We start from the raw sequence: 14,295 nt of genomic DNA, 5'->3' as shown, positions 1-14,295 counted from the left end.
TTGTTTCATATAGACTTTTCTGTTTGACTGATCTTACTGTCATGCAAAGTCACCCTGAAAACCATGAGAACCTCTCTTACAGTGATTAATACTGATGTTGTTGTCATTCAATTCTGCTGCATATCGTTTGGTAGAAATTTCAAATTACAGATATAAGAACAGGTTCAACAATATCAGTGTCACGGACTTATCGTTAACAGGCTGTTATTAATGTGAATTTTTGACAAGGGAGAAGTAAAAATGTCTGTTTTTTGATTTGTTTTTCAGATCTCACCCTGGCCTGGTGATCGAGACAAGAGGAGTTATTGCATTTTAAAAGTCCACCATGTGTCTCTGAGCCATAGAGTTTAGTCTTTAATTTCTACATCACAGTGAAGTTGTTGCTCACTGAATTTGGGAACATTTTTTCATGTGAAGTTATTAAATAACCTGGCCTGCTCTGCCTTGTGGAGGTTGTTGGCAGTGATGGAGCCTGAAAGGAATATCTGCATTTACACTATTGGGGCAAAAAAGTGTTCACACTCCTCTCAGTCTGTATTTTTATTTAGGTTGTGTCAAAAACACTTGTTCTACTTGTGCAGTAAACAATGTGATTTTACATCCACAGCAGAAAACATCAGATTTCCGTTCACAGCTCATAAGGACTTGAGCTCAGGGATTTCTTTTAGATCTCTCAGACAAACACATTACAGCACAGATGTGTGTTTTTCTCTAAAAAATATTCTTAAAAGACCTCAGTAGAGCAGCAAGCGGCCACAAACTGGACACAACTTGGACTTCCATGATTCATCCGCAGATTGTTTGCTAAAAGAAATCTAATGTTTGTCCAACTTCTGCAGAAAAACAAAGTGCTGAAATCCTGCTTGGCCAGAAGCATCTGTGCAGCATAAGCAGGGTTGAATTAGGTCTTAGTCCTCGTGCACAGTTGTTTGGACTCTTACTTAATCTTTCACTTCTCCATTGCTCACTCTGCAGCGCACAGATGACCCCTTAGTGACACCCACAGAAGATTAATTGAAAAGCAAAGTTAAGTTAGTTGTTTTGGGAGGCTTTATACTTAATTGACTGATGGCTACTGCTGTTTATTTGTTCTGCTGCTTTAAACTAATCCAAACCCGCTAGCTGGTCCCTAAACATCCAGCCAGGCTATCTATGTCAGCCCTTTTAATCACTCTGGGCTTGTTTTAATCTAATCCCTCCATCTTAAGCACGTCTTATTTACTTGTTTTCTGCTCTTCACTTTCCTTGTGGAAGGTGATCGGGGCTCAGCTGTACATCATCCTCAGCTCCGGCTTCTCATGGAAAGCTGCAGTAATTGTTTAAGAACAGTATTTTACTCTTAGCGTGTAAACATGCAGTATGGTGTCAACTAACAAACATATCAGCAGAGCCGTGAACAAAGGCTACAATCGCTCTGTCATATGCCAGTTCGATACACAATTATTTTCCATTGCATTGTTAAGGCGCATGGCCGCTCCCAGCCGACAGAGCAGCATTGATTCACTGAAACAGATATTCATGCTCGCTGTGTCTGCATTCTAAATATGTACCAGACATAAAGTTAACCAGCTGTAGTACTACGGTGCTTGATAGCTGAGTTACAAAATATAGTAAACCGGTTTAATGAATCTTGATTTGATCAGCTTTTTATCTCAAACCAAGACAGCATAGAGTTTAAATCTGGTGGTGGATTTTAAGTAGGGCTCAACTAATCTGATCTATCTGATCTTATCTTCGTGTTTATAGTTATTGGCATTGTCAATTTGAACTGATTCACAATAAAACAGTTCAGCTAAAAAATGCACTACACTGGCTCTCTTGCAGCCGACTTTATCTGTAGTCCCTCATTGGTCCTGAGCAATATTCACAGCATTAACTGATACTAATTTTAACCATATTTAAAGCTTTTGTTATTCCAAAATTATCTTTTATTCTATAAATGTCTCTTTGAGGACAAAGAATTTATAGCGTTATCAGACCTGAATAAATTATATTAGGCAATCTCGAATTTTAAAAGGGTCATACATTCTTAAAACCAAAATACTGAAGGCCAGATTCATGATAAGCATATATATTTAAAAAAAGATCCAATAGCTATTTTGTGTGTTTTGTTGAATAATACAGAGTAAAGCTCAGATAAGAATTGACAAGTTTCACTAATTTGTGAGCTGAAAACAACAAGAGGATCCCTTCAGGGGTGACAAGCAAATATTAATATTAAGCCTTCAGCACAAATCTATACAAAAGACAGTAATCTGGATGTGGTCCCTTTTGTTGATTTCCCTTTCTAATTTACAGAACTGCAACTAAAACAAATATGAACTGGACATTCGCAGTACATTACCACTGACGTGTCCTTTGTCAGGCCGATGTGTCAGTGTTGCTCAACAATGAGCTGCAGACCCTAAATTGAAAGCCTTGATCATGCTGCAGGAAAAACTTGTTTTTGGCATAATTTAGATCCACTGTGTAAACTTGCTACCACAAATGATGTAACTGATTCTTGCCACAGCCCAACTTGGTAGGAGCGCGGACCAAATACTTTCTGGTCAGTGATTTGGCCAAAATAAATACAATAATAATAACAAAAAAAATCTTGAACATTTTATATTTCATTTGTACTTTTTTGTCATAATTTGTCCATATTTCTAAGTAGGACTAAACAATGAATCAGTTTTTTATCCAAATCATAACGGCTGCAAATTGTTGCATACATTATGCAACAAGTCTGACCCAGAGTTTAAACTGTGATGTCCCTGATTTCACAAATTCATGTGTCCTCATTGTGTGACGGTCACGCTTTTAGTGGTATCTGAGGTGGGAATGCTCCATCACATGTTCAAAATCAGTTACACAATGAATATTCAGCTAAAGCTTGACCTTAAAGAATCATACAACTAATCAGATCCCAATATCTGTCAGAAAAGTCTTAGATATTTTCTCTAAATCGCTTAGCCTAGTTCAAAGTCTTTTGAAAGCAGTCAGGAATAAAGATCAACAGGAGAAATGTTTAAATTTTTATTTCCATTTTATTTATTTTTTATTATTATTATTAGTGTTGTTTATTTCATGTTGCAGTAGAAGTAGCCAGAAAGTAGTTAAATGTTGTTATAAAATGTTCCTTTAGGTTGCTTAAAACTCCAAATTCCAAAAAATGAACCTAAAAAAATACCAAAATGGGACCTCTCATTCCTACAGCGCTGCCATATAACCAGTGATCTTCATGGAGAATATAACACATTTTTAATTAAACAGCCAAACTTTGGGTCTATTAGTAGCATTATTAGGAATATAGTAAACAGTTCAGCCAATAAGCTGAGTTTGGTATGACAGCAATTCACTTCTCTCTCACTGTATCTATTTGTAATATCATCCGTATAACTGATATCTCAAGCAAATTATTCTTGTGTCAATTAAACCCAGTGGTCAGGTGTTACATTATGTTCACCTCAGTAATTATACCTCATTGACTGTAACCTACTGAAGTCAGACCAAGCAGAATCTCTGTAGCGAAGTTTATGTTGGAAGACAGAATGGAGGAAGAAAGAAATGAAGAAAAGCAAGCAGGCAGGAAAGAAAAAGGAAAACAAGTCAGAAAGATTACCCTTGTGACACGACTGCACACTCAGCCTCATTCATCCAAATCTGCCAAATTTGATGTTAATGAGGCACACAATCCCACGATAATAGATGCCACTACACAGCTAACGTCGTTCTCTGTTAAAGCAGTGCTTATGAATGTAAAACATTTCAGGCGCCATGTAAGCAAAGACAGCAACAGCATTGTTTTTGTTTATAACTTGCCCTGGACCATGCAATCAGGCCACACTTGGGCCATGACTGTGATTGCACCATGTTGTGTTCACACAGAATCACAGCTGATACACGCCATGAATATTAAATTTGATCTGAAATGCCAAATTTATTAATTTTTTTTCAGAGTTTCTCCTGCATAGAGAAGTTGCCGCAGCCTTCAAATAAGCATTTTGGTAACTACCATTGTCAAAATGAAAATGTAACAAATAAAGGCAATTTATTTTAACTGTTACGGTATTTATGTTTTAAATGAGGTTTCACCTACTAAAGCAGAAGAATGTTTGTTTATCAACTGGTCAAAAATGACAGGAAAATGTATGATCAAAATAGGTAACACAGACTCCTTTTCTTTACTGTACATGCACCTGCCAATTTCATGCTGTTTATCTTTAAGTAAAATAATTTGGGGTTAAAATAGACACTAAAAAACTATGTACATTTAAATTTTACATTAAAACTGTGAGATGTTACATAAAATGCTTTAAAAGTTGAAGAGAACACACCATACTTATTTTATTTACTTGATATGAGCCGCAAAGACAACATTTTAGGTGGCATTATGAAATGGAAGCAAACAAGCATTTATTTGGATAAGATTCTACATGGATTTTTCTTTCAGTCTTGAATGCTGTTTTAACGCTAAATGCATACAGAGCGTACTGCTGCGATTATCAGGTTGGAAAAGCTCTGAAGAAAAATGCAAGGAACAGTACGAATCAGAGTTAGGAATTAGATGTTCCATTGAGGTGCTGTAATTGCCTTGCATACAGTAGGATGGTATTAGGTTGGACTGAAATGCACGGCTTTTGAATGAGAGTGGAGACTGCAACATTTTTGCAGAGGCCACCATAATATAATTTTCCTGATGCAGTCCTCTATGACTCCAGCAGAAACTGAAGGATTTATCCTTTTACATAAAGTCCCAACACTCTGAAATGAGTCAAGGAAACCCGTTTGGCTACAGCTCCAGTCAAGCCCAACAAAGAGTTAAGCATTTTAAATTCTACTGTGAAGCTAAACTGTTCTTGAAATTCAGCTGGCAGCCAGCCTCGCTAGTCATCCGTCGATTTGATGTGTGCTTCAAGAATCTGGCCCAAACAGGCAAACTGTGAGCCAGGAATCCAAACAAACAGTCTGAGAAACCAAGAACCATCCCTGGCAAGTTAAGTTTACACCATCGCCGTGGCCCAGTCATGTGAGGTGGTGTCCATTTTTACTAGTAGGTTACAGTGGTGCTTTCATGTTGAATCAGAAATGAAGCTAATCTGTGTGGAGGGCAACATTACAGTATTTTAACCTAAAATGCATTTGGCTACTTGTGAAATCTTCAGCATTTTGTGTTGTTGTTGCACAGAGAAGACTGAAAGGTTAATTTGATTACAAATGTTTGTCTTTCTGTGAAATGACTCACCTATCTGTCGTATCATAAGCCCAACAGCTCTGCGCTAAAAACAACTTGTAGTGAAATTAGAGTGCATCATTGTGTAGATTTTTTTCTTCTACTCCTGAATGCTGCCACTCTATCTGCTAAATATGGCCGCTGCAAACATAAAATAAGAACGCAAGATATTAACATGATTAAAAATACTATAAAACAATTAGTTGAAACCTTGAAAAGATCACTCAGCTCCTTTAGTATGCAAAAGATGAAGAACTACTATCTCTGATGACCCTGACACATATTCTACCTCCAAATGCAGGCTCATAGTTTCCATGGTAATTTTCTATAATATGTAGGGGGAAAAACACTGCCATAGGCTCTTTTGAAGAATACATCAACATAACAAAATGTTAAAGGTTGATGGATGTTAACCAAAGTTGAAATTATTTCTCTATAAAGAATTACTCTTAGCTTTGCTATAGGGAATAAACAGCAACATGCATTTAAAGTCACTAATTACATCGTACCCGTGACATGCTGTGTAGGCTGTAGGGAATACAATATTGATTGTAAATGTTGAAATGGGTCAATAAAAAGGGTCAGTTCCTCATCTGCAGTGCTACAAAATTATAAACTATAATGTGGCACATAACTGTGCAAGCCGTAAAACTTCATCAGTTTCTGGTTGTCTACATTCATGATCCAAATGATGACATGCAAAAGCAATAGAACATTTGCAGACAGCAAACTAACGCTGAATGTAGCAGATGTCTCAATTTATCTCTAGAAATGACAACTTAGCTGCTCAGCTAACATGAGTTAGCTTACCTTAGCTAACAGGGCACTGAGCATCAACAGTGTGATTCAAGAACTGATGCACGTTAAACTGTTACAAAGCCACTAGCATTAGCTGCTGGTCTAATATCTAGCTTGAATGTATGGAGGCAAAGTGCCACAAACTTATGCTATGTATCATTACTTTCTGGCAAAAAGCAAAATGAAATTCTGTTTTTCGCATATCCCCCCACTCGAGGGAGTCAGAACGCAGGGTCAGCCAAGGTACGGCGCCCCCGGAGCAGAAAGGGTTAAGGGCCGTGTTCAAGGGCCCGGCAGTGGCCCCATTGGGGTTTGAATCTCTGACCTTCAGATCGGTAAATCTGTGGGTGATTAGTTTGAAAAAAGTGTCACAAAAAACATCACAAGTTGCCACTGTTAACCACTCACAGCAAATTTTAAACAATATCCTGGCAATGATGGTAAACACGGTCACTTCTGGTTTGTCATAACAGTTTTTCCGGCAGTGTTAAATTTCTAGTAAATGTCTGCTAATAAATTTGCTACTAGTGGCAAAGATGTGACTTCAACTTGTGGCTGGTTTGCAGCTAGTTTGCCACAAAGCTAAACTGCATAGGAAAATAAGACTGCTGCAGTCTAGCAGACATCTTGCCAAAGGTTACCCACAACTGTCTACCAGAAATCTCAAATTTTTCTCAGCAATATGGTTTTTGTACTTATGTGCTTGATGAACGGCTCTCTCTGAGCTGAAATAATCAGATTTTGGTAATAATACCAGGGGTGTTAATGATTAATCAGTTAATTACCATAAATAATTCAACCAACTAAAAACATATTAAATGAGGGACATGCATACCAGAAAATACATTGTATACTAGCTGTATATCCTGGTTGTGCCACCAGGGGAAGGCTCTCACCGTTTACTGAGGGGGAAAACTGCAGTTCATTTGCTGTCTTTATTACAGAAGCAACCAGAACAGGTGCTCACTCAGATTACAGGCAGTTCCAGGTTAGCAAGCAGAAAGCATTGTGGTGGTTTGGCTAGCAATGGGCGGCCATGACAGAGACCTCTGTGGCCGGTAATAGTTTTCAAATAATAGCTCACATTCAAATTCTTATTTCCATGCTGCTAGATCAATGCTCTAGATCAACTATCTCACTAGAATATGTTGGACCAGAAAGTTGTGTGCCAGAAGCCAGTGCTATGCAATTTGTGCAAAGACATATTCCTCATTTTGCCTGTATTACATTTTTATTTTTTTTAGCAGCAGGCAGACAGACAGCAGTTTCTGTAACAATGCATTTACTACACAACAGCCAACAGCTTCATTTTAGAGCCGATCTCACTGGAGCACTGATGCTGCCCTTCAATTTAGAAGGATGTAACTGTGACAAGACATTTTATGTCCTAAGGAGGTCATGGGTCAAAACGCCTCAAACCCCGTGACAGTAAATTTATGGTTTATAGTGATGCAGACAAATTTTGAGATACAGAATGTGCAGATGTCCAAGTGTAACTCTAAGGTAATTTCACATGGCCACTGAAAAGGAGCTGAAGCCCTAAAGCAAAATAAACCACTGCTAAAACAAACAGATTTCGGACATCTATCAGATCATAAAATATGCACACTGTGTGCCTGCTTTTTATGATCTTTAGTGATGCTAGGGTCTAATAATTTGTAACAAGGCCACAGTTTTGCCTTTTTTTTATCTATGAAAAGAAGCAGTTCTTTTGTCTTCCCTATATCTCTAAAGGCACGGATAAGCGTATTATTACTCGAAGAATAAAAGTGAGTTAATGAAAGCTGCAGAAGGGAATGAAGCTTCTTGGACCACCTGTTCAACATTTTCATATTCAGTGAAGAAGAGCTTAGGTTCCCATATGAGCACCTTGCCATCTGTTTCAAAAATATATCTAATTTTGTTATTCAACAACAGTACATGCTTTGCTTAGCAAAGACACCACAGAGCTTATTTTAAGCTAATATTAATGTTTACCTTTATGATGTGTGCAATTCCAGTGCGACTGTATTTGCTGCATATTCTATCTTCCAATAATTACTGCTAGAAAAGTGACTTCAAAGTGAATGTAGGTGATCCAACACATGCATTCAAGTGACAGGTTTGAAAAACAAAAAACAAGTTTGCATGTCTTCATTAGAATTACAAACACACAAGCGTGACTGAAGCACTGATCAATCAATGTATCTTAAATCAATTATACCGAGGACCATTAGCGTTATCAGGACATGCAAACACAAGTTTGATGCGGCTGTTAAAGGAGCACTCAGCAGCTTATCAGAAATAATGTTCAACAAAAGACTCAGCTAATCAGGAGATAAAGACAAAGAATCGCTGTAGACTTAATTCATGAACCAAATGCATACTTAATAAGCAGCAAAAAACTTGACAAGTATATGTCTTTATTAACAGGTACAGGTTTCAATTTTTTTAACCTTTTCATTTATGCAATGTCACAACTGTACAAAAAACTACATCGACAAATATGAACCTACATCCATCTGTAGTGTTGTCATGGCAATTGCAATTGAAATGTTTGAAGCTCAGTTAAGAAAATCTACACAATCTGAAACTTGAGGATATTTAAGCCTCTTTGATCAACATAATGTCATTTTTCTGTGAAGTTTATACCTTATTTTGTAAACCTTGAGCACAAGACGAAGTCATCCCCACAGTGAACTGCATTACAATATGTTAGAATACAAGACAATCAAAAGAGACGTCTCTTACATTTTATTGGTCAAATTAAGGTAAATTAGTTTCCAATTAGTCCAACCCAAACTGTTAAATGATAGAGATAACATTATAGGCCATGTGGCCACAGAGCATTTTTTCACTGCAGTCTTTTTTTCAGAGCACTTCCCCTCTTTTGTGTGGCCAATTTGAGTACTTTTAGTTGAAAATCTCAGAACTTTACAAAAACATGCTGTTGTGCTGTATTTAGAACTATCAAATTAAAAACAAGAAAAGCACTCAGAGAGCACAGTACTCCATCAAGGCTGCTCAGTCTTCGGATTATTTCCGGTGGATGAAATCTTCAATAAAATTGACCTTGTGCTGAGCACAGGCGTCTGTTATGTATGTGCATGTTATGTACCAGTACCGAATTGTGTGTAAAATACCCTTATAAAGGTCTGTTGATCAGTTCATCACTTTTTGCAAGCTTTTGTTTTGCTATTGTTAAAATAACGTCTTCTCTATGCTTTTATTTTGAAGGTGTATTTTTAATGTTACGGTCTTTTATTATGGTACCATTTCAACAGCACAGGAAGTGTTTATCTAGCAAGTGGTTTCTTGACATGAGGAAGGTGCTGCCAAAAAGTCAGAAATTCACGTATAGATGGAAGGAAAACAGTTACACACTGTTGCTATCTAGCAAAGGATGTGTATAAATTTATAAGCACCTAGCTAGAATGGGGACAAGCCTACACAGTGTTTCTGAAGAAAGGCCAGAAGGACTGAAAGGTGAATTTGCATTCAAAATAAGGTTGGCGGTTTAACGTAAATAAAGGCTTTGTGAAACATAAGTATGCTTCATTATTTTTTCCCTGGGGTTTGCTACATCGCATGACCTAAATATGTAGCAGACAGCAGGAATTGATGGGACTCGGAAACACCTCCACAATTTAATCAACTGTTCCTTGTATGATTTCTGACTGTTAAGTCCCGATAAGTCCGCAGCAGTGGATTTGTAGTAGGATTGCAATCATGTGATCATCAGCGGGCAGCTGACGTAGTGTTCACTTGTCATAGTTATGGTGACGCCATGAAGGTCGCTATCTTGCAATGGGAAATCCTGAACAAATCCATGGATCCAGACTATAAGCTGCATCACTGGCAAACTCTAATAAGGTGGTGATTGTGTCATTTCTAACCTTCCCTGAAAATTTCATCCAAATCCGTCGGTCCGTTTTTGAGTAATTACCGGGCTTCAAAGTACACTGACAATAGAGCCAGTCCAATTCATGCAAACATTATCCACAAAAAGTATAGCTGCCCTAAGTGTAATGCTACAAACAATAATATCCTGAGTGAACGACACTCAGCTAATTTTTGTAATTGTCTCACTGCTGTTTCTTTTGTTATGTACAAAATCAAGACCTCGTGGACCACAATGGCCTGTTTATCTGAACTGAGGCCACTGCACCAAAATCACAATACATTTCCAGAAAAAGCACCACACTTCCAACGAATCTTGCAGTGGAGCTGTGACAATCAATCAGTTAAAAGCCGACACTAAATCATCAATCAATTCCTGTGCTGGAGGCAACTTACAGCTGAACACTGCGATGGAGCTGCAACTACATGTGCAGGGTTTTTAAGGACTCTATGGCAGAACAAAGTGGAGACTGTTGGTTTTTTTCCGTGTTAAAAACATGGCTTTCTTTTCTAATAAGCATGGCTAATCGCACAAAGCAAGAATGAATTACAGGAACATTTAGTGTACGTCATCAGACAGCCTCCTACCCTCTCTAAGATGCAAATACATTAAACAGGCCCTGAAATTTACTACTCAAAACTTCTATACACGCAGAAGTCACATGAATATCTTCCCATATAACCACAAGAAGAATTTGACAAACATTCATAAGTAAACATACATATATAAACATGCAAATAAAAAATGCATATTGCAAATTTATACCGAGAAATCAATAAACGTGTGAATACAAGCTTTTTTACATTTGTCTCCCTGAATCCTTCAATGCACCAACAGCTTGTAATGCATGTAATCTTTTAAGAATTACCACAATAGCACCATTTGTCAGTAAGAAACTGTGAAAACAGAGAATTGTCAGGGGAAAAAAAATCATGTTTGACGTGCGGCTCAGTCCAGAAAATAACCATATCTAAGCCTAAAATTATGTCTCATCAAAGTGACTTTATTCCACACAACTCATTTAGAAATGCACCAAAAATAATAATCTGTACGGTCACATGTCAAAATCAGTAAATGTTCAGCTGGACTGCAGGATGCAAAGTGCAGACATGTATTGAAACACATTAGAGAGACTGAGAGGGAAATAAAACTGATTTCATCATTAAAATAAAGGCAGGATTGTATAAAGAGTATATAAAGGAACAAGCTGTCAGCAAGTCGTTGAAAGATACATTCAGCATAAAGAAATATCTTTTCTAGAATGATGTGCATAGTAGTGTGAAAAACATTGACAAACAGTGAATAGTAAAGCATATAGAGCCTCCATTTTTGCAGTACCAGTAACCTTGTTGGAAAATCTTGTACATGTTGACTGCAGATTTTATTTTTAAAGATTTACATTTGTGTTATAGTGCGCAAAATCTGCCCAAGCATTTTTGAGTTGTTGCTCCCTCTAGCCATGGTTGTGTTTCCACAGAGGCAAAGGACTTTATACTGCAGTGAAAAACGAGTCCACAGTGAGTAAAAACACTCAGAGAATGCTCTGAGGATAGAGTGCAAATTAGAACTTATCAGCTGCTAACAAATTACAAGAGAGAGAGTAAGGGTCAAAGGAATTAGGTTGTGGCTAAATGTCTGAGTGCCCTACTGATCAGTGTGTTCAACAGTATTTTTTGTAAAGCCTGAACAAGACACACACAGCAGAGTTAGAGTGGCACATTAAAATTGCAGATTAAATTGATTTTCTGCATTGTGCAATGATGCACTGCGATACTGAGAGCAACTATCATAGACTGTATTTCTCAGTCTGAGAGAGGTGATGACAAAACAATGCTGTAGTTACTTAACAGCTACAAAGTCTAAGAGATGATGCATATGAGATATGAGAACACAGCAGTTTATTTCTATGTAAAATATACTGCAAACGCGTCCATTAATAGTATATGGGGAAACAATGCAAGGTAAAGTGAATGATATTAAAAGGAATGTCATTTGATAGAAAAAAAGACATTAATGTTCATGGAGGCCCTTTTGCTCTGTGAATATATTATGCAGCTGTGAAAAGGAGAAAAAAAATAGGTCGAGTACTCACCCAAATGTTGACACTAACTGATGGTGGGGACGACAGGATCAGACACCTGAAAGGAAGCACAACATAGATCTTGTAAATAATAAGAAAATTTGATTTCACAAACAGATTATGATTTCGAGAACAATGAAGATGGACCAATGAAATGAAAAGGTCCGATGTTTGGGCTGCAGCAGCTGCCTGAATCCGTCTTCAGCGCCTCTGACTCAATTGTTTACTTTAAGAAAGTTAGCATTAAAGTGCAGCTCTAACTCCTCAAGTGAAACACTAACTTTTGACTGCAGGGGATAAATTCAAAAATGATAATTGTGACTGAAATTTCTATTTCTGGTGTTGTGAATGTCCTACATTCTGTTTAGATGCAGGTAAGGGTGGGGGTGGAATGATTTTTGTCTCCAGGGCCCAAAGATGTGTATTTCTCTTGCTGAGGAATGCTTTTGTTCTGATAAATTGACATTGTCAGGTTCCCACATTGCCACAGTGTGGCTTATACTATAGGGAGCAGCAGTGGGAACACACATGCTACATACGATTGGCGTCAGTCAATCTGACAGTTCTTGTTTTTCTTTTCTTTTGAGAGGGGGGGGCTATTTTTTTCTAAATCTGAACTTCCAAGTCGAGGAAGCAGGAAGGAAAAGGAATTAATACACCTACACTCCCCTTCTCCCTTTAGAATGGCAAAAATCCCTTTGTACTCACATCATAATTACTGGTGGGCGCCAGTTTGGGATTGTTATCCATGCCTCCTTTCTGTCTTCTTTTTTTTTTGCAAGTATAGCACAATGTTTTGAGAACACGCAACCGACAACTAGGTCTTTTCTCAACTTCACTTCAGTTTCTTTATGCCGTCTTAATGTCTAGTATTGCTTGATGTGGCATTCCTTGTTCTAGCATATGCTCCATATTTTCAGACGACATTTTCTCCAAGCACAGCGAGTAGCCGGATGTGGAGGGAAAGTAACCATCAGTCGGAGCGCTGAGGGCACGTTCCTCCGGGGAAATGATGTTGATGAAGACGCTCTATTTAGCTGCTTTTTTGCACAGCTTGAAACTCTGATTCTATGTGAAATCCAGCATCAACTGCCGAGTAATTTTTGTGTTTACCTCAAAAACTGCTTCAGTTTCCACTTTTAATTAGTAGTTCTACTGTTAAATACTGAACACCACTGTATGCATTCTGTTACCACAGAAACAGAAGAGTTTCTTTATTACTGTCAGTTAAATGTTCCCATTTGTCCACTAATTTAAACTTTGCAACACAGAAAATCCTGATAAAGTGCAAATATTTTATTGAACCAACTTTGACTCTAATAATGTGAAGTATGTGCAACTGGATCCAGCTAAAACAATGACTGGTTATTCATAATGGGTCAGGTACAAACAACTGTTGATTAATCTGTCAGGTTACCTCTTGACTAAATGATTAATTGTTCTAGCTGTAAAATGTCAGAAAATGGTGGGAAAATTCTGATCAGTGTTTCCTAAAGTCCAAGATGGCATCTTCAGACATTATTGTCTCTCCATAACCCAAATATTCTGAGTTTAAGTCAAAGAAAAAGAGAGATTTTTAAAATAATTGCAATTGAGAACTGTCTAATGAATCTATTGTAGTTCTAATTAATAACTGAGAAATAAATTGTGGCTGTTTTTAGAAGTTGGAAAATTGAAAGATCCAGTTTGTGCATCTGTGAGTAGCAATAACAGGCAGAACAACATAAGGCTTGGTTTATTTTTATCAAGCTGTTCTTATTTCATTTGTTTTAAAATTTCAAATGCTCTCGGTATTCTTAATGGTTTTATCTTTTTTTTTTTTTTTTACAAATTTTGCCTTTTCATATTTTTTGTCATTCTTATCCATGTTTTTTTTAATTGTGTGTCTACATATTTTATTTTTATGTGATTTTACTTTCAATATTGTAAATATATTAATACCTCAGTTCAACATTTAACGACATAAAAACTAATACTGACCAGTCCATTTCTGCAAATAAATGAGAATCCTAAAATGTATCAAATTCAAGTGGCCTACCATGTAAACAATGAAAAGACAGTCAACAATATGTAAGCAGAATGGGTCATTTAAGAGTGAGGTCAAAATCTGGCACAAGTGCTTAAATCAAAAGAAATGCATTACCATACTACTTATTTGTATTTATTTTATATCTGTTTATAAAACATTTAGAGCTGACCAATGTGCTGTGTATGGTAGAGGTCAGGCAACAACAACTTTATGTGTAAAAGAGTAACATAGAAAACTGAATTTAAATCTATTTGTAAAGCAAAATATAGATAAAATACTGTAAAGGAAGACAA

At 37.1% G+C, this 14,295-nt stretch overlaps 1 protein-coding gene across 4 annotated transcripts in view; it reads right to left on the bottom strand.

Annotated features, from left to right (window-relative positions):
- The window catches only part of lpp (LIM domain containing preferred translocation partner in lipoma), a 212,197-nt gene that overhangs the window by 143,514 nt on the left and 54,388 nt on the right, over positions 1 to 14,295 (bottom strand). For all 4 annotated transcript variants that reach the window (XM_022199643.2, XM_051947252.1, XM_051947253.1 and 1 more), the window contains one exon: positions 11,986 to 12,031. The gene's annotated coding sequence lies outside the window, so the exon portion shown is untranslated. The remainder of the gene's footprint in view (positions 1 to 11,985; positions 12,032 to 14,295) is intronic.

The sequence above is a fragment of the Acanthochromis polyacanthus genome, chromosome 4, assembly GCF_021347895.1.
Source record: "Acanthochromis polyacanthus isolate Apoly-LR-REF ecotype Palm Island chromosome 4, KAUST_Apoly_ChrSc, whole genome shotgun sequence".
NCBI lineage: Eukaryota > Metazoa > Chordata > Actinopteri > Pomacentridae > Acanthochromis > Acanthochromis polyacanthus.
This window is presented reverse-complemented; position numbering and strand designations above follow the sequence as displayed.